The following is a 26,642-nucleotide window of genomic DNA, read 5'->3' as shown; positions in this document are numbered from 1 at the left end:
ATCACCTGGGCAGGCCGCAGGGTTCAGAGGCAATACTGTGGGGGGGGGGAGGGGGCGAGAGGGACAGGAAGGGTCAGCCGCCTGCCCTCCCCAGACGCCTGCTCGGGGTCCTCGACCCAGCAGCCAGCCTTGGGTGGGGAAAGGAAGGGGCGGGGCCAGAGCCTTTCCTCTTCCAGACATGCTGTCCGGTGCAGCGCAGCGTCTGCCCTGAGGCTCAGCTTCTCTAGGGACAGTGGCCAAGCGAGCCGGAGCCCTCCCCGGCATGCTCAGAGTCAGCTCCTGTCCCGGGAAGCTGAGCCTGCGCAAGGCAGGGAGCGGCGACAGCAGCAGCCCTCTCCCTGCCCAAGCTCAGCTTCTGGGGACAGGAGCCGACTCTGAGCATGCCGTGGAGGGCTCCGGCTCGCTCGGCCACTGTTCCTAGAGAAGCTGAGCCTGGGCGGGGTGGCCTGCTGCTGCTGCAGCCAAGCACTCTCCCAGGCAACTGCTGTGCTGAACGGGCAGCATCCGAGAGCAGCCCCCAGCCCTTGTCCCTGCCCTGCAGGCTGTGCCACCCAAGGCAGGTGTAGGGTTTAGAGCTCCACAGTGGCCCAGGCTCCCTGGGCAGCTCTGCTCTTACCATGGCCTGGCTTCTGGCCAAGCCAAGGGGCGGAGCCTTGGGGAAAGGGGAGGAGCAGGGGGTAGGGCCCCACAGTGTGTGTGTGTGTGTGGGGGGGTGATATGGGGGCCCCAAATGTTCTTTGTGTCCAGGGCCCCAATATAGCTTAATCCACCTCTGAAATCAGTACATCCACAAATACAGTGGAACCTTTCAATTTTGTTCCAAGAATTGGAGCCCAGTAGTAGTAATGAAAGATCTGTGAACTGGAAAAGTGACTAGTCATTTCCCATGCTAAATTAAGATGTATCTTTTCTCCTGGAAACTAAACAGGCTAATTCATGTAAACTTAAGGCACTTAAATTTGGCCACTTTCCAGGACCCTGCTTGTTAAGGTTTCAAATCCAAAACTTACCTTTAAACCTGTCTGATTTGGAGAGACCTGTTTGTTTTATAAACATCCTTTCTTTAAAATCTACTCCTTTATCAAAAGAAAATTATAGCATTTGGCTTTTTGTAGACCTTATTTAAACACTGAGCATTTTGTGGTTATCCTTCTGGCTTTGCTGCAGCACTGAGTTAGTGAAACTGGGGTCCAATCAATAATTATGTTGATGCAGAAACAAAGATTTTTCGCAAGGCACCTGATTTTTAAATTTTGTGTTGTACACCGTGTCAAGCATTCTCTATAATAGGGGAAAAAAGCATTAGATGGTGTAGTTCATCTCCTTCTAATGTGGGGTTGTTCGCTACAATGTAATTTCAGTCCCTTGTACCAGCTTCTAGTTTTGGAGGTCTGCTGGACTCTACTGTTGGTTGCTCTTAAAAGTATGCTAAAAGGCTCATCTATTTTTGGCCAACTTAACTCCAGACACTTGGGGCCCATGTATGTGGGCTTCCAGCCTGTTTTCCTCCCAACAAAAACAACCACCCCTTCCTTCCCCCCAAATAAAAAACAAAAACAAAAATGCTGGAAATTTAATTCTTTGGTTGATGAAGGGATTTGCTTCCTGGCTTCTGGATTTCCCTCTGTGCCATATTCTTTGGTTTTGTATTGCTGAGTACTTTGTCTTGTTCCTCCCCCACTACCCCCTTTTGGTCAGTTGCCTAGTGATAAACAATTTGCAAATGGGTCAAAGGAAAATACCAAATTGGACATTTTGTAAGTCATAATGTTGAGGACTTCATTTGCTTGTAAACAAAGCAACCTTTGTATTAGAATAGCATGTAGAGGCCACAGTTAGAGTTCAGGGCCTATTGTCTTAAGTACTGCAGTGCAATTTACAATCTTGTTTTATGACCAGTCTTACCAGGATATGAGACAAACGTATGGGGGAGGGGAAGTTGTAACTGGTGTTACAGGTAACACCCTCCCCCCAGGATAACTACACCTGAGCAATTAGAGAAACTAAGCATAAACCAAAGTGCTGTCAAATGCCCACAATAAAAGACTTGAATAGTGACAGTTTTACTGTTTGCTGCTGCAGTGTTTTAGTAGGAGCACCAGAGCTTAGATGGAAGAGGCAGCAAGGTGGGCAGAAGTGTGCAAAGCCTGATGGGAAGAAGGGATAGATAGGGTTGCCAACTTTCTAACTGCAGAAAACTGAACATCCTTGCCCCAGCTGAGGTCCCGCCCCACTCCATCTCCCCTCTCTTTGTTGCTCACTCTCGCTCCCTTTCACCAAGCTGGGGCAGAGAGTTGGGATGCGGGGGGAGAAGACGGGGAGGGCTCCGGCTGGGGGTGGTGGGGCTGGGGATGAGGGGGCTCTGGGCTGGAGCAGGGGGTTGGGATGCGGGGGAGGGGGAGGGCTCCAGTTGGAGGTGCGGGCTCTGGAATGGGGCCAAAATGAGGGGTTCAGGGTGCGGGAAGTGGCTCAGGGCTGGGGTTGGTGTGCAGGCTCCAGAAGGGAGTTTGGGTGTTGGAGGGAGCTCAGGACTGGGGCAGGGGGTTTGGGTGTGGGAGGGAGGGAGGGGTGTGGGCTCTGGGCGGCACTTACCTTGGGTGGCTCCCAGAAGCGATGACATATCCTTTTGCCTCCTAAGTGGAGGGGTGCAACCAGGGGCCTCTGCACACTGCCCCCGTCCGCAGGCACCACCCCTACAGGTCCCATTGGCTGGGTTCCCAGAACCGCCAGCGTTCCTTTTTGACCAGGCATTCTGGTTGAAAACCGGACACCTGGCAACCCTGAGAAGGGAGGAACTCCTGAGCATGTTTCTTGGTGCTCTTGAGCTTGTGTAAAAGACCCTTCTAAGCATCAGTTGGAGGCAGGGAAAAAAACCTTAATTGTTTTAAAGAATTTTTTAAGGAATTTAAAAAACCCACTGAGGACATACATACTATTTAAAGGGTACTTGATCAGAAAACGTAACTTTTTTAAATTATCTGGGTTGATGCTGTCCCTTTAAGTTGGCATTTTCCCCTCCATGCTACTTGTGGGTTTTGGGCAGTGGGAGTTCCCTGCCAGAGACTGTATTAAAGGGGTCAGAAGAGGACTGTATTGTATTCCAGGGGCCAGAAGAGGACTGCAGGACAGAGAGCCAGCTGATGGCTCTGGACTTGGTATGAATCTTGATGGAATCAGCTAGTTTTGAGGTCTAAACCTTTGTGAGGGGATGGGGAACCTTGTGACAGTTTCTGTCCCCTATGTGGGTAACTTCTTCATAATGGGCAATTGGCACAAAGATTTGCAACCCCTCTTTTAAGCTACAGTGTATCTTTTTTTTTTTTTTTTTTAAACTTTCTAAAACAGAATAATAATTTGTATCCACTAGATGTATTAAAATTAACAGGTTCCTTGTTTTAATTTATTTTGGTCTTCTAGGGCAGTGGCTCTCAATCTTTCCAGACCACTGTACCCTTTTCAGGAGTCTGATTTGTTTTGTGTATCCCCAAGTTTCACCTCATTTAAAAACTTCTTACTTACAAAATCAGACCTAAAAATACAAAACTGTCACAGTACACTGTTACTGAAAAATTGCTTACTTATTTTTACCATATAATTCTGAAATAAATACATTGGAATATAAATATTGTACAGTACTTACATTTCAGTGTATAGTATATAGAGCAGTATAAACAAATCATTGTTTGTATGAAATTTTAATTTATACCCTTTTTTTTTTTTAGTGCTTTTTATGTAGCCTGTTGTAAAACGAGGCAAATATCTAGATGAGTTGATGTACCCGCTGGAAGACCTATGAGTGCCCACAATGGAACATGTACCCCTGGTTGAGAACCACTGTTCTAGGGAATTGCTGCCAAATAGGACTTTGGCTAAATTAATTTATTATGAATATCTGGCATAATGTAAGTGAATAGTCTATCACCTTATTTCCATAGGGTTTTTTTTGTTTTGTTTTGTTTTTTTGTCATTGGTACATGCCACATACAAGCTGAATTGAAATTATTCTCCCTACCGTTAGGCTGTTGATTTCTCCTCCTCCTGTGACTTAAAGTATATTTATTTACAGTTTAACAATACGTAGGCATTTATTTTCTGCGGTACAAAGTTTTTCAGCTGATAAACTTAAAGGTATTACCTAGGCATCGTCCAATTACGTGGTATCAGCAGAAAAAAGTAATTGATACTAGTTGGGTTTTTTCCCCACCTTAGTGAACCTAATGCTTCTGAATGATGCCAAATGAAGAGTCTTCAACAATGTAGCTTAGTGTATGCATAAAATACATAACAGGAGTGTCTGTTGTAGAGAGTTTTCCTGCTAATGTGCATCAGCCCTATTGTAGGGGGGCGGGGGGAGTGCATGTAGTGATGAGAGAGTAGTTCAGTCTCTGTGACCAGTAAACTTTGTTCTCTTTAAGACTGGATGGTGGGTTTTTATGTTGTGGACAACTATCTTCTAGAAACTGGGCTTGAGAACACAACCTTACTTGACATATCAGACAGCCATCTAACTTTTTAATAAAGAACCTGGACTGGAACTTAAAGCGCACATTCTCAAGCATTTTCATAGAGTGGACTACATCTTAATTGATGGAGTGCAAAGTGAACTACTTTCTTCCCCATTCACAATCCCACTGATCACCCCTCCACCTGTTGACAATCATAGCATTCCTGGGGCAACTACAGCAATTGTTTACATGGGGAATTAATACACCTCTACCCTGATATAACGCTGTCCTCGGGAGCCAAAAAATCTTACCGCGTTATAGGTGAAACCACATTATATCGAACTTGTTTTGATCCATCAGAGCGCGCAGCTCCCTCTCCCCCTCCCGCCCCCCGGAGCCACTGCTTTACCGCGTTATATCCAAATTCATGTTATATCAGGGTAGAGGTGTATTAGGGAAGCATTTTAGTGTATTTTTAGCTGTCTTGCAATGCAACTTAACCACTGGAAACCGAGAGCTAGTACCATGTGACCAGAGAGCAGTACATGGCAGGCTGTCAGTATTGGCTTCACTGTAGGACAGTGGTTCTCAACCTTTCCAGATTACTGTACCCCTTTCAGGAGGCAGATTTGTCTTGCATATCCCCAAGTTTCTCCTCACTTAAACTACTTGCTTACAAAATTAGACATAAAAATACGAAAGTGTCACAACACACTATTACTTAAAATTGCTTACTTTCTCCTTTTTACCATATAATTATAAAATAAATTGTGGCTCCCAGGTTGAGATACACTTATATACTATATAGAGCAGTATAAACAAGTCATGGTCTGTATGAAATTTTAGTTTATACCGACTTTGCTAGTGCTTTTCATGTAGCCTCTTATAAAACTAAGTAAATATCTAGATGAGTTGACATACCCCTGGAAGACCTCTGCATACCCCTGGTTGTGAACCACTGCTTTAGGATATCCAGGGGTTGAGGAAAGAAACAAGTCTCCTCTTTCTCCACTGTTGTAAACTTTGAACTGTCTTTAAATTGTTTGTACTGCTAATGCAAGTAAATGGCAGCTGATGATAGAAGAGTTTGGATAATTGTGTGTTATCTTCATAATCCATCTCTGTTGAGAAACAGTTCAGTTGATAAAGGAAAACTAGAGCCTCAATAAATTCTGGGAAATCTTTCCCCCACTACATGAACAGACAAAAGTGGAATTTGGTGCTTGATACTCTGTTATAGGTCTGTAAAATACAAATTCTGCTGTGAAAGGGTAAAATGTGCCAAATGAACACGAGTCGATTTCCCCAAACAGCTCACAATCTCAAGGAATGAGAAGGTACAGATTATTATGACCCTGAACAGAGTGGGGTGTGGTCTTCAGATCTTGAATGCTTCCTGGAACAGGTGGCACCATTTTGAGAGAGGGTGTTAAACATAAATTGCAAGGTAGCCATAAGGATAAGGGGAGACATGAAAGAAGTTGGAGGTGGGCAAAGAAGTCTGGGAGGAGGGGATTTTGGCCTAGTTTCCAAAGTGTGGGAATGGGAAGTAAGAGGAAAGACCTGTATAACAAACCAAGTTTTAAACTGCCAGTAGCATTTATATAGTTTCCAAACTTGTGTAAAGCACTTAGATCATGCAGATAGAGGAGTGGAGGAAAGGAAGTGATCCTTTTAAAAATATCATTAGTTCCTATTATATTTCCAGTTTGACTTTGAAACTGTTTTACATTATTTCTCTAGCTTTACAATTTTTTTTCCCAACTGTTTTCCCCTCACTCATAATTTTTAGGGCCCTACCAAATTCACGGTCCATTTTGGTCAATTTCACAGACATAGAATTTTAAAAAGCCTAAAGTTCATGATATCAGCTAATTGTAGGGGTCCTGATCCAAAAAGGAGTTGTGGGGAGGTTATTGTAGGGGGGGTTGTGGCACAGCTACCCTTACTTCTGCGCTGCTGCTGGCAGCGGTGCTGCCTTCAGAGCTGGACAGGTGGAGAGCGGCAGCTGCTTGCCAGGAGCCCAGCTCTGCAGGCAGAGCCATCACCAGCAGCAGCACAGAAGCAAGGATGGCATGGTATAGTATTGTCACCATTACTTCTGTGCTGCTGCCTGCAGAGCTGGGCCTTCAGTTAGCAGTCACCACTCTCAGGCCACCCAGCTCTGAAGGCAGCAGTGCAGAAGTAAAGGTGGCATGGTATGGTATTGCTACCTTTTACTTCTGCATTGCTGCTCGCAGGTTGCTGCCTTCAGAGCTGACCCCTCTGCAACTCCTTTTTGGGTCAAGACCCCCAATTTGAGAAACGCTTGTCTCCCCTGTGAAATCTGTATAGTATGGGTAAAAGCACACACAAGACCAGATTTCACAATCCGTGATGCCTTTTTCATGGCCGTGAATTTGGTAGGGCCCTAATTATTTTATACCACTAAATATCCTGCTTAAGCAAATTGCCCTCAACCCAGTCTGCTGTCCTTTCACAACTCAACATCCGCCTGTTTCCATCCCTCTCCCACACAACAACACCTAGTCATTCTCCAGCATCCCTTTTCAGTAAATGACCAGGCAGAAATGAGTAGTTTACCAAATATAGCATCAGTTGATGTCGGGGATGGAAAGAACCTCTGGATCTGAAGGCAGGCTGTGCTCCTATTACTGCTGCAATTCTACCTCCTGTGTTTGGAATGTGCTGGCCCAGCCTGATCACGAAGGGGGCTGGAGGGTGGCGGGGACACTTCTATCTTGCAAGGACCAAAAAGGGGGCATCTAGCTTCCTGGATTAGCTTGGGCTGCTGTTCAATGGGTAGGGAGGGGGCTGGTTTTGTCCACTCTGTGAGTGGCATAAACTATCCAAACTACTGTACCTAGCAAACGCTTTAAAGTGGGTATAGACATAGTGGTGCTTGATGGGTTGAGCACTTTTTCAGTGTGTTGTGTGTGAATATAACTGGATGTCAGTCCTCATTTGAAAGAGCCACTGATGTGGCATTTAGCCAAGCAGAAATGTCTGTTTCCAGGACAGATGGCACTGCAGCCAAGAGCAAATGAGTACATGCTTGACCTCTGACATGGACTGAGCTGCAAATAACTACATGGTGTTCCCCTGTCTTTGTTCTGAGGCAGTTGTGGTTGCCCAAACTGGCGTTTTTTCCGTTCTTAATCAGATGTTTTAAATCACATATAGTTGGACATCAAAGGATCATAGTGTTAGAAATTTGGCCTTTTTAATAAGTTAATATGCCTTACAAGCAGTGGTGTAAGCTCTTCAGGGGTGCACATTTGAAAGCAACAAAGTAAAATGATTGTTATTTTGGTATGAAACTCTTAGTTTGTGGATGTAACGGTCCTGTGATACATATTTTAAAGTAGGATTTGGCTAATCCCAACCTTACAGTTATGTACAACATTAATTCAAACAGGTCTTAGCTGTTTTTTTAAATAATTGGTGATAACTAGGTTAGAGAGAAGATTATTGTCCTCCAGGAAATAGAATAGAAAAACAAATCAGTTAAGAGTAAGATTAGCATTTGAGACTACAACTTTGTTACACTGGTCTGTGGACTGTTGTGCATTTTCCCCCCACCCCAAATGTCATTATGCTAGTGCTAATCCCTAGTGTAGATGTGGTGCACTGATGTGAAAGGTTACTTGAAGTAAGGCAGTTTGCCCTGGTTTCTAAGCTGCATCAATGCAAGTCACTTTTCACAGTAATGCACGAGGAGTTTGCATTGTTTAGCTACAACAGGGGTCGGCAACCTTTCAGAAGTGGTGTGCCGAATCTTCATTTATTCACTCTGAGTTAAGGTTTCACGTGCCAATAATACATTTTAACGTTTTTAGAATGTCTCTTTAATATATAACTAAACTATTGTTGTATGTAAAGTAAATAAGGTTTTTAAAATGTTTAAGAAGCTTCATTTAAAATTAAATTAAAATGCAGAGCCACCCGGGCGGTGTGAGTGCCACTAAAAATCAGCTCGTGTGCCGCCTTCGGCACACGTGCCATAGGTTGCCTACCCCTGAGCTACAACATTGGAAAACTCAACAATGGAGGCAAGGTCTGAAGCTTTGATTCCCAACTGACACGGACTTGATTACAAGGACAGGTCTACAGTAAAAAGTTAGTTGACCCTGCTACATCGTTCAGGGGTGTGAAATATCCACACTTCTGTGTGACCTAGTTAAGCTGACCTAACGCCTGGTGTAGATAGTTCTAGGTCAACAGAAGAATTCTTCCGCTGACCTAGCTACCACCTCTTGGGGTGGGGTGGGGCAGTGGATTAACTATGGCAACAGGAGAACTTCTCCCATTGCTGTAGTGAGTGTGTACACTGAAGTGCTACAGTGACACAGATGCAGCATTTCTAGGGTAGACAAGCCCTGAGACACTCTTACACTGACTTAAGACCTAATTGTGGTCGCAGTTAAGTTGGCCCACAATAAAGGATGAATACTGGTTGAATCCTAGGAGCAACACAATCAAAACTTCACTCTTAGGCCTTGGCTAGACTCAGGACTTCCTAGCACTGCTGTGGCGCTGTAAATACTCCACCTTTCCGAGGGGAATAGCGTGCAGCGCTGTGACCGAGCGTGCAGCGCTGCAGGCTCTGATTACACTCGCGCTTTACTGTGCTGCGCTCGGGGGGGGGGCGTTTTCACACCCCTGATCGCAGCAAGTTGCAGCGCTGTACAGCGCCAGTGTAGCCAAGGCCTTAGGCTATCTCTACACTGCCTGCTGTGCCGCTGTATGCAGTGTACCCGCACTTTGTCGGCAGGAGAGCTCTCCTGATGACAAAATAAAACCACCCCCAACCAGGGGGAATAGCTTTCTCCTTCTGACAAAGTGCTGTCCACACTGGTGCTTTATGTTGGTAAAACTTTTGTCAGTCGTGGGTGTGTGGGTTTTTTTTTTTTCTTTCTCCCCCCCCACTCCTCTCTGACAAAAGTTTTACTGATGGAAGTGCAGTGTAGACATATCCTTAATTTATGTGAAATGCATGTCGTACAGAGGGAGGATCCCACTCTACTAAAATACATAAGGTAAATTTAGTTTGGTGTTTCACAGAGTAGGAAAGTGGGGAGGGTGGGGGGGGGGAGAATGGTCAAAAGATACAAAGGAAACGAGAGGTAAGCCAAGCAATATGTTAGTTCTTTATCATCCTGTATCTTTGTCTCCTGAGGGTTCTAAGATAGGAATTTTTAGAATTTGCCAAGTTTGATATCGTGCTGTCTTTGGTTTATGTTGGCAGAACGCTTTGTTACAAAGCCTTCTGGTATAGATTGCATTAATAATGGGGTAATCCATTTTTTGTTTTTGCTTTGTTTCCTCTAATGTACTGTAAATAGCGTGAATGAGTGCTGCATCTCTAATCCTCTTTACTATGTCATAGTTTAAATGAGTTCATTCTTGATGCGCTAGCATGTCTATTAGGGACACATATGTTTGGTCCTGATAGCTAGGACAAACATAAGTATTGTAGTATTGGAACCTAAGGAATACCATTGTTTTCAGTTCAAGACAAGCTAGGAAGTTTGTATTCCTCCTGTGTAACCTTGGTTGTCCATTGAAAATTTTCCTCCCAATCCTCTTGACCCCCTTTTGTTTGTCAATTATTGTGACTTGTTTCTAATTCGACCACACAATATCTTCCCAGAAGAGTTTACAAATTATGTTGATGGAGTACCTAGCACAATGGGATTCTGATCTGTACAGAAACTGTAAGCATTACCGTAATATAATGGATGCGAAGTTGAGGTTGTGGGAATGAACTCTAATGCTCACATAGACTAACTTTAGTATTGGTCTGCCAATAGCGTTCAAAAAGCATGAGTCAGACTCAAAACAGAGATTAAAAAACCCCCCAAAACATGCTTTTTAATCTGCCTACTGACACTCCTCACCCCCCCCACACACACTTTTAGGGAGAAGCTTCTATCTGTGTGTGTGGGGGGGGGGAGGGAAGAGAGCATTGACATGTCAGGTTGAAAATACAACCTGCACCAAAAAATTAAAAATTCTGCAAAATGTATTTTGTCAAAATTGCACTACATAATCACACCAGTTTCAATTATTTTGGTAATTTATTTCAAAATACCTGTCAGCAAGTAGTCTGTACCCCCCCCCATATACCCACCCCCACCCCCACCCCCAGGAGTAGAAAGTATGACAACCCAGTTCATGTTTCTCTGCCCCCTTTCCCCCTCCCAGAGCCCAGCCAGGGGGCCCCCCAGCTCAGATACCGGCACACTTTTCCCTTCCCCCCCTGAGCCCAGCTGTGGGGGCCCAATTGTTTATCTGAAGGTAGAATTGGAGGGGGGGGGGGGGAGTTTAAAAAATTGACTGTTCTCCCGCACTACCACCTGTGTGGGGTGTGTTTGTGGTGGTGGTGTTTTTGTTTGTTGTTTTTGTGTGTTTCTTGAAAATTGAGACATTTTGGTCAGCATTTCCTGAGGGTATTTTGGTTTCAAATCATGGATAAGTTGAGCATTTGTGACTTAGTCCATAAATTTCAAAATGAAAAGTTTAAAAGGATAGGTGCAACATGCCAAAACAAGAGGAGATAGGACTCTTTACTAGGTAAGCCAAGAATAATTGGGTTAAAATTAAGCTATTTCATACTTTTTCTTTCCTTTGGCTATATAATGGTCTAATTGATTGGTTGAAATGACAGGAAGATAATGTGCTCCCATTGTCTCACACAGGCCCCTAGTTAATTCTATAAACAACCTGTCCCTTAGACAACATGATGATATTGTACTAAAGAAAGTTATGCCATTGTTTATTGGCTCTGCAGATAACATTGGTTATTATCAGTGAAGGCTTTTAAGCAAATAGTCCCTGGCTTAAAAGGAGGCTGAAGAAAAGATGCCATCTTAATGGTTCTTTGACTCTGGAACTTTGTTCTCTCTTCCCCTTGGTCTGTTTTGGGCCCTGATCCTGCAAGCTGTTCTGCATAAACAGACACCCATTGATTTCAATTGAGTTTTGCAAAAGTGCTGAGGTCCAGCTACACAGAATAGCTTGCAGAATAAAGGCCACAGATGTTTAATTCTTGTATCATTTTATACTCTTCTGAATTATTTTTCTGTATGAATGTTATACACATGTATGTATGTTTATAGGATTTTGAATGTGCACTACCCCATCCTCTCCCTGGAATTGTGCTCCATTGAGAAGAGTCCCACTGAATCCTTACTGCTAACAAATCTGCTGTTCAATTGAGTGGATTTCAAGAGCTGCAAAACTGCTAGTCCTACAGTCTTGTGGAAGATCTTACCGCATGAGAATGGCAACTACTTCTTTTAACATCATTTCCTGGGTATTTTGAAAATACTCCAATTTAACTAGCCCAGATTTAAGAACTAAGGTTCCTGGAAATGTGTAAGATTTGCAAAAGGTAACATATTTCTGTTTCCTAAAAGTGAAGAGAATATTGGCTTAATAACAGAGCCTATATTAAAGAACTGAATGTGTTTTTTATTGTTAAATAATTTATTTTTTATTGTATGTTTAATTCCCTACCATGCAAGGTATTCTAAAATTTAAACCAAAAGTTTTTTGTTGCAAAGTTAGAAACCTTTGAAAATAGAAGTTGGAACACTGGTTTTTATTGTAAATGTTAAATAAAGTGTTGTGAATGCAATTTAGGAGAAGCTCTTACTGCCCAGTGTGGATTAATGTTTACTAATGATGAACTTCAAACACTGTTGTTCAAAGTGAAGGAGTAGGATGACTAGGGAACCTAAATTATGATCCCAGTGCCATATGCCCATTACTAGTCAAACAAGATCTAAGCTTGTAAAATGCAAGCTTAGCAGAATGCTTATATGCTCTGTGGTTTTTATTAATAAGCTAATTAATGTGTACAGTTTGTTTGGTCAAACCAAGGTGTAAACAGAAACTGATTAGACTAATATTGATATATTCCTGAAGGACACTAGTTGCTGGAAATGGCAGAAATCTTTTAGCATTACCCCTTTTTCCTCTGCTCCCTCAATCCCAAATTCCTAACCTCTAAAATACAAGAACACAAGTTCTTTCATTGGGTCTTCACTTCCTCTCTTTAGATCACAACAGGTGGGGTCTGCATGTGAGGCTGTTTGAGGCGATTGGGAAGGTGGGCAAATGGCCATTTTTGACACCAGTGCTAATCCCTTTAAACCAGCCTGTGTGAGAGATGTTTGTAAAGCATATGGTCATTGTTGCACTTCTTCCAAGAGCACCACCTCAAAGAGGCTGCACTGTATTTTAGGTTGGGGAATGGTAATCGTTCTGCAGAAAATAAATCTTCTTATGTCTGTCTACATCCCTATACCACAGGCATTCAGACAGTATAGTGGGATTTGCTGCTAGGACCTCTTGTAATGACTGAGGAATGACTTCAAATTGGACCAATTTTAAGACTTTGAGCCTAATTGTGCTTTCACACTGGTATAAAACTAGTGAAACTCATTGACTTCAGTGGTGTTACTCTTGTATACAAGAGATTAGAATTGGGGCCAAGACTTTAAAGCAGTACTTATTTACAATGCTTGTGTGGATTTTGGCAATGCTGCACTACTAGAATGAAATTTGCTGCTGTTTGAAGTGTTTTGGGATGCTTTAAATAAGAAGTATAGAAAATCAAATGCTATTGAAGCAAAAAAGATCTCTTCGACAATATTTTTTTCATTTCCTTGTTATTACTATGTGAGATACTTCTCAGTAGGTTTGGCTACATATTAAGAGTGAAGAGCAAGTATAATGCAATATTACAGACTAATATTAGTTTATTTTATCACAAAAATCAAGATTTACAATCACTTTTTGTCTGCTTTGGTTTTTAAAGCAGTGAGAGTTTTGCTGAAGTAAGGCATCCAGAACACATTCCTGTACATCTAGAAATCACATTATGTACCAGTAAAATGCAGTGACTTCTCAGAGTTACTGAAACCAGAGTTACTATTCTGCGCCAACAGTAGTATAGTACTTTTTTTTTTTTTTTTTTGGGGGGGGGGGGGGGAGGGGGAGGGGTTCTAATTTTACGCCAGGAATTAGCTGTGTGGGTATATTCCAGAGGCCACAGTTGCAGCTAAAGAAATTATTTAATTGGTGAGAAGGTAGTGAAGCTTTACTATGTATACAGTAGCTTCTAAAAGAACAGCAACATAACTAGCAATACAGCAGACTCCAAGATCTAAATACCTATATGGTCAGTTAAACACAACTTGTAAAACTGTCTGTAATAGTGTTATCTAATAATTCCATGGTTAATATTACAGGTGGCATACAGAATAAATAGAACAGAATATGACTTCCAATAGGACATGATCCCTAGATAATGTATGGCTAGAAGGAACCTTGACAAGTCCAGCCCCTTGCCCTGAAGCAGGAACCAGGTAAACCTAGACCATCCCTGACAGGTGTTTGTGCAACCAGTTCTTAAAATCCTCCACTGATGAAGATTCCACAACTTCCCTTGGAACCATATTCCAGAATTTAACTACCCTTATTGTTGGACAGTTTTTCCTAATATCAGACATAAATCTACCTTGGTGCTGATGAAGCCCATTACTACTTCTCCTACCTTCAGTAGATATGGCAAATAATTGATCCCCATCCTCTTTATAACCACCTTTAACATATCTGAAGACTGTTATCAGGTCCTCCGCCACCCCAGTCTTCTTTTTCAAACATAAACATACCCAGCTTTTTCAACCTTTTCCTCATAGGTTAGGTTTTCTAAACCTTTTATCATTTTTGGTTCTCTCCTCTGGACTCTAGTAAAGATGCAGACAAATTAGACCAAGTGTGGTGCCCAGAATTAGACACAGTATTCCAGCTGAAGCTTCATCTGTGCTGAGTAGAGTGGGACAATTATCACCCGTGTCTTAAATACGACACTCATGTTAATACACTCCAGAATATCATCCTTTTTTGTAACTGCATCACATTAACTCCTATTCAATCTGTATTCCACTGTAATCCCCCAGATCCATTTCAGCAGTACTACCACTTAACCAGTTATTGCCCATTTTGTAGTTGTGCATTTGTCCTTCTTAAACGAAGTACTTTGTACTTGTCTTTATTGAATTCAGACCAATTCCCCAATTTTGTCAAGGTCCTTTTGAATTCTAGTCCTGTCCTCCAATGTGCTAGCAGCCCCTCCCAGTTTGGTGTTATCTGCAAATTTTATAAGCATATTCTTCACTTTAACAATATTCTTCACTTTATTCTTCACTTTGTTATCCAAGTCATTAATGAAAATATTGAATAGTGTCACTCCCAGGACTGACCCCTGTGGGATCTCACTATATACATCCTCCTAGTTTGACAGCAAACCGTTGATAATTACTCTTTGAGGATGTTCTTTCAACCAGTTGTGCACTCACCTTGCACTAATTTCATCTAGACCACATTTCCCTACTTTGCTTATGAGAATGTCATGCCAGGCTGTGTCAAAAGCCTTACTGAAATGTGTATCCTCTAGGCAAGGAACCCTGTCAAAGGAGGAAATTAGGTTGGTTTGGCAAAGCCATGCTGGCTATTCCTTATAATCCTGCTGTTCTCTAGGTGCTTACAAACTGATTATTTAATAATTTGTTATAGTATCTTTCCAGGTATTGAAGTTAGGCTGACTGGTCTATAATTCCCCGAGTCTTCTTTGTTCCCCTTTTCAAAGATAATGCCATCTGTCTTAAGGAGAATTCTTTGGTTTATTCAATGAAAGCAAGAGGTCAGAGCCAAAAGGTAACATTTTCAAAAGCATTCAAGTGACTTTAAATCCATTTTCAAAAGTGTCTTAGCCACTTGAATCACTTAAATGCTTTTGAAAATTTTATCCTATGGCTCTGACCTCTTTGAATTCATTGAAGTTAAACCATGGCTCTCCACTTGTAAGGTAACTCCCTTCTTTTCATGTGTCAGTATATTTATGCCTGCATCTGTAATTTTCACTCCATGCATCTGAAGAAGTGGGGTTTTTTACCCACGAAAGCTTATGCCCAAATAAATCTGTTAGTCTTTAAGGTGCCACTGTACTCCTCGTTGTTCCCTTAAACTGTCTCCTTTTATTCAGGTTAAATGTAAGAAACCATAGTGATCTCCAAGACAAAGGCACACCCAATGCCACTCAACGATTCAAATGACTTGGTGGGAGTGGTTTCTTGAGGGCATTGTTTGGGTAAGGGTTTGTGCACAGGAGAGAGGCAGAAGAAGCAGAAAAGGAGACACATACTGAATAAGCAGGTGATAGCACAACCCTGAGAAAAGCCTAAAGAGGAGGCTGTGGGGGGTGCTGCTTAAAGAGGTTTGGAGCTGTGAGCAAGGAAGCTATCTACTGCTCTTCTGATTCCTCCTGTGCTCAGGTAAACAGGACTTTGCACACACTCTTTGTAAATGAACAAGATTGCATCAAAGGTAACAGACTCCATCATCAGTTTCTGCTTCCAGCTGGACCAGACTACAAGATTAGCTCCCGTGCCCTGTCTAAAATCATATTCTGGCCTAAGTTCATTTTCGAAAGTGACTTAGGTTCTTAAGACGTTCTGGGTGCTCTTGAAACTGTTACCCACAGCCTGTGTTCAGATGTCATTTGAAATGTGATATAGAAGCATATGAGCCAGTGTTCAAACGTTACTGACTCAGAGAGAAGAGGGCCGCCTTTAATGAATCACTGGCCTGGTCTTCCTTCAACACCTGAATTTGCTTTGATCTCCCATCCAATTACTAACCATATCCAACCCTGCTTAATTTAGATCATGCCCCATAATGTAATACCATACATGACATTCTACTGCTCGTAATCATAACAAGGTACAAAGATCACTTTAATTACTGAATTCAGGGCTTAAACCTGTTTTGGGCTGTGTTGAGCACCTGCAGCTCCCAGTGAAATCGATGGGGGTGTGAGAGGTGCACAGCACTTCAGTTTGGCTCCAGTTAAGTACTGGGATGCCTCAGTAAAATAAACTAACCTACTTACATTTCTTAGGCTTTGTCTACACTGGCATTTCATCAGCAAATCTTTTTTGTCATTCGGGACGTTAACACCCCGCCCTCTTTCCCCCTTCTCTCTCCCCCTCCTCCTCCCCCCCCCCCGTGACAAAAGTTTTATGGACGAAAAGCACCAGTGTGAACAGCGCTTTGTCGGCAGGAGTGTTCTCTGTCATTTGGGGGGGGGGGGTGGAAGTTTTTTGTTGGCAGGAGAGCTCTCTCCTGCCGACAAACAGCAGCTACACTGCGTGGCTTTTAGTGGCAGTGCTGTAGCAGCACAGCCATGTCGCTGAAAGTTGTGTGGTGTAGCCATAGGCTAAGTCTCTAGGGAGAGGTTAAAGGTGAAAAACAGATTTTCTGTCAGACAATAAATGTTTAGATATCTGTCTGTTTACATGTGAATTAAGTATTGTGTAGTTCACAATGGGCCGCCTCTCGCCAGTCTGCACAGAATGCTAATGAAAGATTGTGAAAACTTCAAAGAGAAAAGTAATGGGAGGAAATAAGCAGCTAGGGAAGGGATGACCTTACCTTGAGGTACACATCAAAACCACATTGTCTTTTAAATCTAACTTCACTGGGACTGTTTCAGTTCTTGCTTTCACTGGTGGAAATCTAGAGTAACTGCTGAAAACAATTATCTTAAACCAAAATTTGTTTTAGTCTAACATTATTGACTTCAGTACAGTTTAAAAAAAAAATTGAGGTTCTGTTGTACTGGCAAAAATACTAGTGTTTGGAACTTTTGAAAAAGGTGAATAATATATAGTGCGGCAATAAAGAATTAGGCCTGGAGAAGTCTAAAACAATGGAATAGGGTGGCCAAAAATAGTACATTGGAGAGTTGAAACCCTTATATTCCATTGTTTACTTGGGTTCAGTTTTTGCTTGTTTAGAAGGGACAAGAAAAACTGGTCTTGTACTGTATGTGCCTGGTTTTTCAAAGCACGTTTGTTTCAAAGAATGGGTTGGCTAGCATGTTTGTAAACTCCAGCTTAGAGAAGGCAAGTTGTACTTCGCTTCCTGGCTCTTTGAGCTGTGGTCCATGTGCTAACTGAGACTAGCTGACAGGTATTAAAATACCACTTGCCTTGTCTAGGCTGGAGTTTCTTTGAGGCTATCTACAAAAAGTACTTACTTTATCCAAAACCTATTATTGGGCTCTTTTTGGGCCTGTAACAAATAACCTTAATTATAGCATGACTCTGCAAGTTGGTGGGGACCCTCAATTCCCATCAAAGTCCTTTTCCTATTGAAACCTTAATAATAAATAAGTTAATACTTGTTCTGTTTTTCCTAATCAAATGAAAGCACTCATTTCATTAAGTAGATTAATTATCACAACTTTATATTATTTGGTTTTATACAGTTTAAGTTGAGAGAGAAAAAGGGCCTGTTGATGACCCACTTAAAAGTGAGGTCTATACTTTCCTTCATCTCTGTGCTACAATATAATTTTTTTTAACAGTGAAACATTTGTTATTGTTTCAGGGTAAACAGATATGCTTCTTTTTTAAAAAAAATCCAGTACAGGGGAATTCGGGGAAATCAAAAACCTTCATTGATTTCTTGTGAGTATGTGTTACAGGTTCCCCTCTGTGCCCATTCACAGAGAATGAGAGTTGTAAAATCCAGTATTTATGTAACAGTTTTGTAACCAATACATTTACTTGTCAGACTCTTGTGTACATTGAAAATGGGCTTCATTCTTTTCACATTCCATTTAGATCTAGAGATCTAGAATAATCCAGACAAAAATAAAAATTAATGTTTTGAGGAAGGTCAAGCTAGAGCTTCTGACCCAATATGCAAGTCCAAATCCAGTCCTCATTTCTCATTCACCTTAGCATGAAGCCATGTACTTGTTGCTTTATCTCATTAGACTTCAGTCTAGCTCTGTCTTGGGCTGGTATGCCAGAATTTTCTTTTTTTTCTATTGCCCTGTTCTAAATTCACTAAAAAAAAAAAAAAAGTAGCCCAAAAGAGTTTGAGTGGAGGCGGGCAGGGAGGCATATGAAGATGCTATGAGAATTACAAGCATGGGGAGCTCTTCAAAATGCTGCTTAATCTCCCTCTGTGAACACCGCCATGTTTTTGGGAGTGAAGAAGGTCTGAATGGGAAACAAAAGATGAAAGATTCCAGTCAAATATTTGCAACATGCAGAAGTCCTACAAAAATAGAAGCCAAATTGGTTTAAAAGTTATTTGCAAGTTCTCTTTCCATCCATATGACTAGTGGGTGGGTTTTTCCCTTCTATAGTATACAGGTTGTATAGTTTTTCTTTTGAACTTCTATATTGGCTCCTGCTGTAGAAGCCAGATAGTGGAGTGCTTTGCCTGCATAGGGAAAATGCTGTGTCTTGTGATGCAGCATCACTGTTTTGATGACCAGGGAACCCAAAACCCTTTGTGCAACTGGCAAAGTGGTATTCCATACCTGCCAACCACTGCTAAAAATGTAGTGGATTCCTGTTTTCTTATCTGCCATGGCAAACACTAGCCCAAATTACATAAATCAGATTAATGTACGTATTTGCCACCTTAAGGGCTATATTTTTACCTTTCTTCAGTTTTTCTTTATTTAAAAGAATGTTGATAGTAGGTCTTCATATTAAAAATCTTTGATTTGATGCATAGATATGGGGTGTGTGTGTGTGAGACTCATAAAGGGTAAGATTAAAGTGATATGGGTGCACACCTGCCTGTAGGTAGGCCTTTGGCTTGCAGCAAATCTTAGCACACATTCCTGGATTCTGATTATCACAGCATAACCGGCAGTAGGGCACCTACTGAAAGGAATCAGACTCCTGAAGAGCCAAGAGGCTGCCTACTGTGTATGTCTGGTGTACCAATAATTATGACCTGAGTCATCTGAGAGCTTGCCTACATTTACAGCGCTGCAGCAGCACACTGCACCACTGCAAGTGGCACCACTGTAGCACTTAGTGAAGACACTACCTATGCTGGTGGGTGAGCTTCTCCCATCGACGTAGGTACTCCACCTCCCCAAAAGGTGGCAGCTATGGCGACAGGAGAAGCTCTCCTGTCAACATAGCTCTGTGTACACTGGGAGTTAAGTCCTTGTAACTACATTGCTCACGGGAGTGGATTTTCCCTAACCAATATAAGTCAGCGTGTACCAGGTCTGAGTTACAAACTCTAGGTTCTCCTGGAAGTCTTTCTCAAGTTCTTGACTTCGTCATTACACATTATACATCCCGAGGAACAGAGTGTCTTCTGTAACTCTTACATTTTTGGCATGATTACGTAAAAAATATCTTCTGACATACAAAACTGTCAGTCTAGTAGTGGGGTATATGTTTTGTATACGTGGAGAGGTGAATACTGTGTGGGTATGTTAAAATGTTGGGTTACGATAGATAAAGTCATTGACAATGCTTACCCCTTCACCCATTCAAGGTGTGTGCTACATGCACTAGTGCCCTTATTTACATTAAACTGTATATGAAAGTTTGACATGTGGGTGGGTAGAAAATGAAACACAAATTGAGATCGTTAAAGATAAACTGTTCTATTTCTAATTTGTTTAGAAGTGCAGCAATTTCTTCAAGTGAAAAATTAACAAGTGACTGCTTTGCATTTTAATAATGCATAGTAAGGTGATCTTGTTTGCATAAGCCAAAGGTGGGGGATGAGAATTTTTTTTTTCAGTTTGTATGTTGATTTTAGATATTTTGGCTTTTAAAAAAGAATGTGCATAGAAATGGAAGTTTTAATACACTTTGCACATACACTGTCATTGTTTAATTATTGTAATGAGATGATCATTTGCTGGCAAATGAGCATTTCTCTCTGCCAAGTAGTGATGGAGAGAGCTCCAGGAATAAAAACGTTGAGCATTTAGATACTCATAGGGTTTTAAAATCTGAATTAAAAAACAAAACAAAACAAAACTGCCCAATAAATCCAGTTCCATGCTGAGCAATGAGCAACAACTTGGCTCCTTGACCCATCAACGTCCAGCATTTACCCCTAATTAATGGATCTGTATCTATTTCTTCTAGATAAATATTTACAAAATGCAGGAAAAACCCAAATAAATACTTTGTCTTCCGCGTGATATATATATATATTTTTGGTTCTCTTCATTTTTCTTTTCTCTTACTTATTTTCTTTATCTCCCTCCCTCCTTTTTTTGGCCTGAAAAAGTATGCTTTTTGATTCCCCTACCTCTTTCTTTCTTTTACAAGCCAAAGACCTATTTTTAAAGTCTTAAGCCCCTTCAATTCCCACTGTAATCAACAGGAGTTGAGGACATGGGATCAAGCCCAAGGACAGTGATCCCTTCCTGTTTATTGGATCTCCTTTAATTCTACCTAACCACCATGCTGTTGGTTACTCTGTCTCCTTCCCTCTGTTGTCTTAACCTGGTTTCTCATCTGTTTGTTTCTCCTTCTATATCTTCCATTTTATTCATGCATCTCTTCAGTCCTCTGCAGCAGAGAGGATCGCATTTTGTGCTTCCGCTCATTGCGCTTTCACGGTGGAAGTGGCAGCCAGAATAGAAAGAAAAAGATGATCACAAAGATTTAGTCAATTTTCACTCTGCTCCTGCTGGAGCTTTGGAAGGAAGACCAGCAACAGCACATGCAAATATCCAAGAGGTGGTATGTCTGTTTTTTGTGGAAAATTTTGAAAGGTCTCATTTTCATCTTGATGTGTAACAGGAACATTTTTGAAATCTCAAAAATATTTGCTGGGCAGGAAGAACGTTTCCAACTCATGTCTAGTTGTTAACATAAACTTACTTAATCAACTGTTGGATAGTAACTTTAGCACTGAGAATGGGATATGCTGCTACCACATCATTATTCTGTTAGTGTCCTTGTTAGTTAATCATATTTCTGGGCATTTCGTAACTCTTTGCTTCTTGTTGTCTTTATGAAAGTAAAAATTTTAAAGTTGCGTTTCTAAATGTAAAAGACTGTAGAGGAGTTTTAAAACTAAGGGCTGAAGAAAGCTGACAGGTGCGCAGGAGCACATAATTTGGACCGAGGCAGCCTTTAGGATTTATTAAAGAGGATACTATATCTTAGTAAAGAGGAGAGGTTAGAAGTTGATAAAATACAGATAGGAACCGAAGAGAAACTGTCAAATGAAAGAGTCCCATTCAGTAACCTCACCTGAAGGCAGACAACTAAATATTGACCAATTTTTATAAGTGCTTGTATACAAATGCAAGAAGTCTAAATACAAACATGGGTGAACTTGGGTGTGTATAGTATTAAATGAAAACATTGATCTAATAGGCATCACCGAAACTTGGTGGGGTCATGGTGGTGGGGGAGTTGGCACTATCTGTGAAAGAAAGAGAAGAGTCAAATATAGTAAAGATCTTAAATTAATCAAACTATACCATAGAATCTCTATGGATAGAAATTTCATGCTTGAATAATAAGAGTATAGTAATAGAAATATATTATGCAGGATGGTGATGGTGACTGTGAAATGCTCAGGGAGATCAAAGAAGCTACAAAAACAGAAAACCCAGTAATTATGTGGGATTTCAACTATCCCCATATTGACTGGGTACATGTCACCCCAGGTTGAGATACAAAGATAAAATTTGTTATAGGTTTAGCTTGCCTACTCTCCCCTTTGGAATTCTGTCTCATCTTTTTGATCCAACATTACATCTCTCTACTATTATTTGGGAGAAGTAGGGAGATAATAGAGGTAGTCAGATGACCAAGTACACTTGTTCATAAAAATCACAGTTGGTAGTACTCAATTATAATTTCTTGTGTGCATTATTTTCCTCCCCACACTTTGTACTTTTTAAATACTGGCATGTTTGAGGAGGTGTGGCTGGTCAGAGTGGTACTGCTTGCAATCCCAGAATAGTTGGGGATTTCTGCTAAAATAGTCAGTAGTAAAATAGGTAACAATGATGATTATTAAGTCATCATTAGCTATCAAAGTTAATATCTGGTTAGCATAAACAAAGGAAGTTCATCCCTCTCACACCTACTATTTCAGGTCTCCTGACTGGCCTCATTAGTCACAAAATCACATTTGGAGGATTTTCTTCATGGCAGTAAGTTAGGATGGATTTTTGGAATAGGTGAGAGGGGGATCTTCTAAAAACTCCTTCCTAACTGCGGACTGCTAAAATTACAAGTGGCTGAGAGTGTGCTGCTTGAAAGAGTGCCAAGCAAGTTTTACTGAATAGCTCACTCCCAGTAGTTCTAATAATCCTGTTTCTGTAGTGAGAGAGACTGTGGATAAAGTTATTTTGGGGGTAGAAAATGCTTGTCAAACAAGTTTGGCTGCCCCAAAACTGTTTGTCAGGAACACTTAAAATGTTCTTACTTGGTTCTGGCCATAGTACTGCTATTCTTTCAGCTGACCTCAGCCTTATATCCTGTCAGGTTTCTAACGGTCAGAGGAATGAGGTTCTGGAACAGCCACGCAATACAAGTTGTGGAGGCAAACAAATTAATTAGTTTTTAAGAGTGCTGGACAAATTTATAAATGGGATTGCATATCAGGGTTGCTTGTGGTGGTGAAGAGCAGGGCTTAGCAACCCCAGGGCTCCCTTCTGGTTTAATTCCTATGTTCCTAAAATCTCATACCTCAGAACTTCAGCCATCACCTGCAAAAGTCAGGAATGGATTTTGTTCTCCAGTGTTTTTATCTTCTCCTTCCTCTGAAGCATCAGAGATGGCCACAGCTGGAGATGGGAGAGTGAACAGGGTGGAATGGTGCTTGGAAGTGGCACTGAGAATTCTTTCCCTTTCTGGTTCTTGCTCACATGTTCAGGGTCTAACTCATCATTGGGGTTGGGAAGAAATTCCCCCCTCAGGTCAAATTGGCAGTGATCTTTCTTCTGCAGCATGGTGCGTGGGTTGCTGGGTTAGATAATTTGGCTATATCTCACGTAATCAATTCCTTGTCATTACAGATGCCTCTGGCATTGGTGTACTTGGGTCCCCCTAGTCTCTGCCTATGGCACACAACAGCTTAGTTTCTTCAGAGCTGAAATATTTTGGTCTAATTTTGGCTATTGGGTTTAGTGTATGGGTGCTGGATGGTTTTGGAAATGCAGAAGGTAGATGATCTGGGGGTCTTTTCTGGCCTTAAACTCTGACTCAGCGTGAGGTGTGGTGTGTGTGTGGTGTTTTTTGTTTTTTTTTTTTTTTTTAAACCCCCCCCCTCCATTTTCAAGGTGGGGAGGGATGGTAATGTGTTCTTTAGAAGTGGCTCTTGCTGTAAGTTTCTTGCCTTTCCCTTTCTCCTCTCTGCATCTTTCCCTTCAACAGCATCAGAGCTGTTGTTTTTTCACTGCAATCAATTTAGCTGTCTAATGTTTTGTTTTTCAGAGCACACTCTGCTGTTAATGAATGTGATAATTTACATAATGTCACTGTAGTATTGGCATGCTAAATAATTTAGTGGGCTGTGGCAGGTAGATAGCTCTGAAGTGTCTGTGTTACTATGGTAATTCATTTGCTTAATGCAAATATTAGTCATTCTGACCATATGCATCTCTGGGCTTGTGACATTATTTATTGGTCTTAATTTTGGGGAGAAACTGGGGGGAAATCTACTTCATAACAATTTATTTTCAAAGCTAGTAGCCTTGTCCAGTTGTGTTACATTTACTTACTGTCCACAGAACAAGCAGTTGACCTGCACTTAAAGAGCAGTTTTTCTCATTTTCCTCCTCACTCATAACCTTGCTGGCTACCATGTATGCTAATATTCTTTTCTCGCTCCAGTCTGTGTTGGCAAGAGGGGAGTTGTTTTGGAAATAATTATAGTTTAGAACCATATCTTTTTTTTTTTTCTTACCTTCACTTACTTTCACTTCCTGGCTGAGATGATTTCTCTAGTGATGTAATGAATAGAGCAGAAGACTTTAAAAAAATAAAAACGTAATCTAGCAGAGTCACGATCACGGCCAGATTAAGATTTGAGGGGCCTAAGGCTAATGGGAGGAAAGGGCCTAAGTATGAATTACATATTGCAAAAAAAAATTATGAAAGTTATCAAACATTTATCTACATACATATTTATTTATGTAAAATTTAACAAGTTTATTCTACTTTCACTACACTTAATTCTTCATATTTCTGAGTAAGGTAGCACGAGGGATGCTACACTGTCCTTCTCTTAGGCCTCCTTCCTCCTAGGCAGTGGAGTGCTCATCTGTATGAGAAGGAACACTGCAGCATTCCTTATTCTGCTCACCTCTTTCAACGTTGTGCCTCTACCCATAGTTCTCCACATGGCACAGTTCAAAGACAAGCTCTGCTGGTGTTTCCCCTCAAGCTATGGACTCTACATCACATACCCGATCTCACTGTGACTGCAGTGTGGGAGGCAGCCAGCATTTATTATATAAAAGAAAACCACCCAGGTGTAAAATCCACTGAAGTAGAGTAAGTAGTAGTGGTATTATTTCTGGGATGATACCCAGTTTGTGTAGTTAATCTCCAGTAATTCACCACATCAGGCCATTCTGTCACCAAACTCTTCCACAATTAGAATTACAGACGCTCTCCAGGTTACGCAAGACCCGATTTACGCAAATCTGCACTTACGGAAAAAGTTCCATAAGCTAGAAATAGGAGTGGTGGTTTCTTGTTTTTGGTTTATTTTGCTTAATGGTCGGGTATATGTTTCCGGCTTACGCAAAATTTGAGTTACACAAGGCATTCCAGAATGCAACGATTACGTAAGTCGGGGAGCGTCTGTATAGGACTGGAAGGGACCTCAAGAGGCCATCTAATCCGGTCCCCTGCACTCATGGCAGGACTAAGTATTATCTATTCTAGAATGTGTGATCAGCAGCCCTGACATGAGCAGGGGTGGCCACTCTGTGGCTCCGGAGCTGCATGTGGCTCTTCATAAGTTTAATATGCGGCTCCTTGCATAGGCACTGACTCCAGGGGCTGGAGCTATAGATGCTAACTTTCCAATGTGCTGGGGAGTGCTCAGTGCTCAGCCCCCCCTCTACCCCTTCCCCTGAGCCTGCCATGCCCTCGTTCTCTCCCCATCCCCACCAGAGCCTCCTGCGCACCAAGTAACAGCTGATTGTGACAGGTGGGAGGCGTGGCGAGGGAGCAGGAGGCACTGATTGGTGGGGCTGCCGGTGGGCAGGAGGCGCTGCAGGTTGGAGTGCAGGGAGCTGATGTGGGCCTGATGACATATTGGTGTGGCTGTTTGGTAATGCACATTGGTAAATTCTGGCTCCTTCTCAGGCTCAGGTTGGCCGCCCCTGGACATGAGGTTTTTTTAAGCATGAGTTCTGTGTGCACCAGCCCCCTGTGATTTGCATTTGTTTGTTTTAAGTTTTCTTTAAAAAAAAGGTAACAGCTAGAAGTGACCCAGATCTTTAGATGGTTGCCCGGTCATATTATTTAGCACTTCTGTACTATGTTAGCTCTTCAAAATCACTGTACAAACATTAAACTTAATCTGAAGCCTTTAATCTTTTGAATGACTAGGAATTGACAAAACAGACCTATTTCCTGTTGTGGTCTCTGCCCCCACCACCACCCCGCCCCCGAACAAAAAGACTTCATTGAAAATCTGCATCTTTAAAGAACCATTAAGGATCTTTCAAAAGAACAGGCCAACCAAGGCAGCTGTAGTGACACCCTTGTTACATCAGGGCTGGTGTAGAATGAAGGGAGAGCTTCCTGTTTCGTTTGTATGTGTAAATCAAGCAGACCTTGCTTATTTTTTTTCCCTTAAAGTGCTCAGAGTTTAGGGGAGGAAAGTGAATGAGATTCTGCTTATACGAAGTGTGAAAAAGCAGAAGGGACTAAAATCTATTCTTGTGCAAAAATCTGTTCTCACTGAAGTCAATAAGGCTACACTGGTGTAACTGTCAACAGGAGTTGGCCTGTGTTCTCATTCCCTTCTTGAATCACATTCCAGGCTTACCCAACATTTTCCACTTGGGAAAGAAGTTAGTTTGAGATGGGGCAGAAAAATGAGGACTAATTTTAGGTTTATTTAGCTTTGTTTTTGGAATGAAACTAAAAAGAAATCAAACGTGAGGTACTTTTTATGATGGATTGAACTGCTAGAGAACCAGCCAATGGGCAGAACCTGCCTTTAGCCTATCCAGCCAGTCTTTCTATCATAGCGTGCTATGAAGTGGATTTAAAATCCTTGAGGGAGAGGGGACGGCGAAACCTACAACATTGTGTGTTGAGCTTCCTCCAGTGCTTTTGCAACCCCTTCAAAATA

At 41.7% G+C, this 26,642-nt stretch overlaps 2 protein-coding genes across 2 annotated transcripts in view; one reads left to right on the top strand and one right to left on the bottom strand.

The window, feature by feature from the left end:
- The window catches only part of FHIP1A (FHF complex subunit HOOK interacting protein 1A), a 135,365-nt gene that overhangs the window by 16,651 nt on the left and 92,072 nt on the right, over positions 1-26,642 (top strand). The gene's annotated exons all lie outside the window — the stretch shown is intronic.
- The window catches only part of GATB (glutamyl-tRNA amidotransferase subunit B), a 162,840-nt gene continuing 157,775 nt past the window's right edge, over positions 21,578-26,642 (bottom strand). Inside the window, exon 15 of the transcript XR_008445054.1 lies at positions 21,578-21,737. The gene's annotated coding sequence lies outside the window, so the exon portion shown is untranslated. The remainder of the gene's footprint in view (positions 21,738-26,642) is intronic.

The sequence above is a fragment of the Malaclemys terrapin genome, chromosome 5 (genome assembly GCF_027887155.1).
Source record: "Malaclemys terrapin pileata isolate rMalTer1 chromosome 5, rMalTer1.hap1, whole genome shotgun sequence".
Classification (NCBI taxonomy): Eukaryota; Metazoa; Chordata; order Testudines; family Emydidae; genus Malaclemys; species Malaclemys terrapin.
Note: the sequence above shows the minus strand (reverse complement) of the source record. Positions and strands in the feature narration are given on the sequence as shown.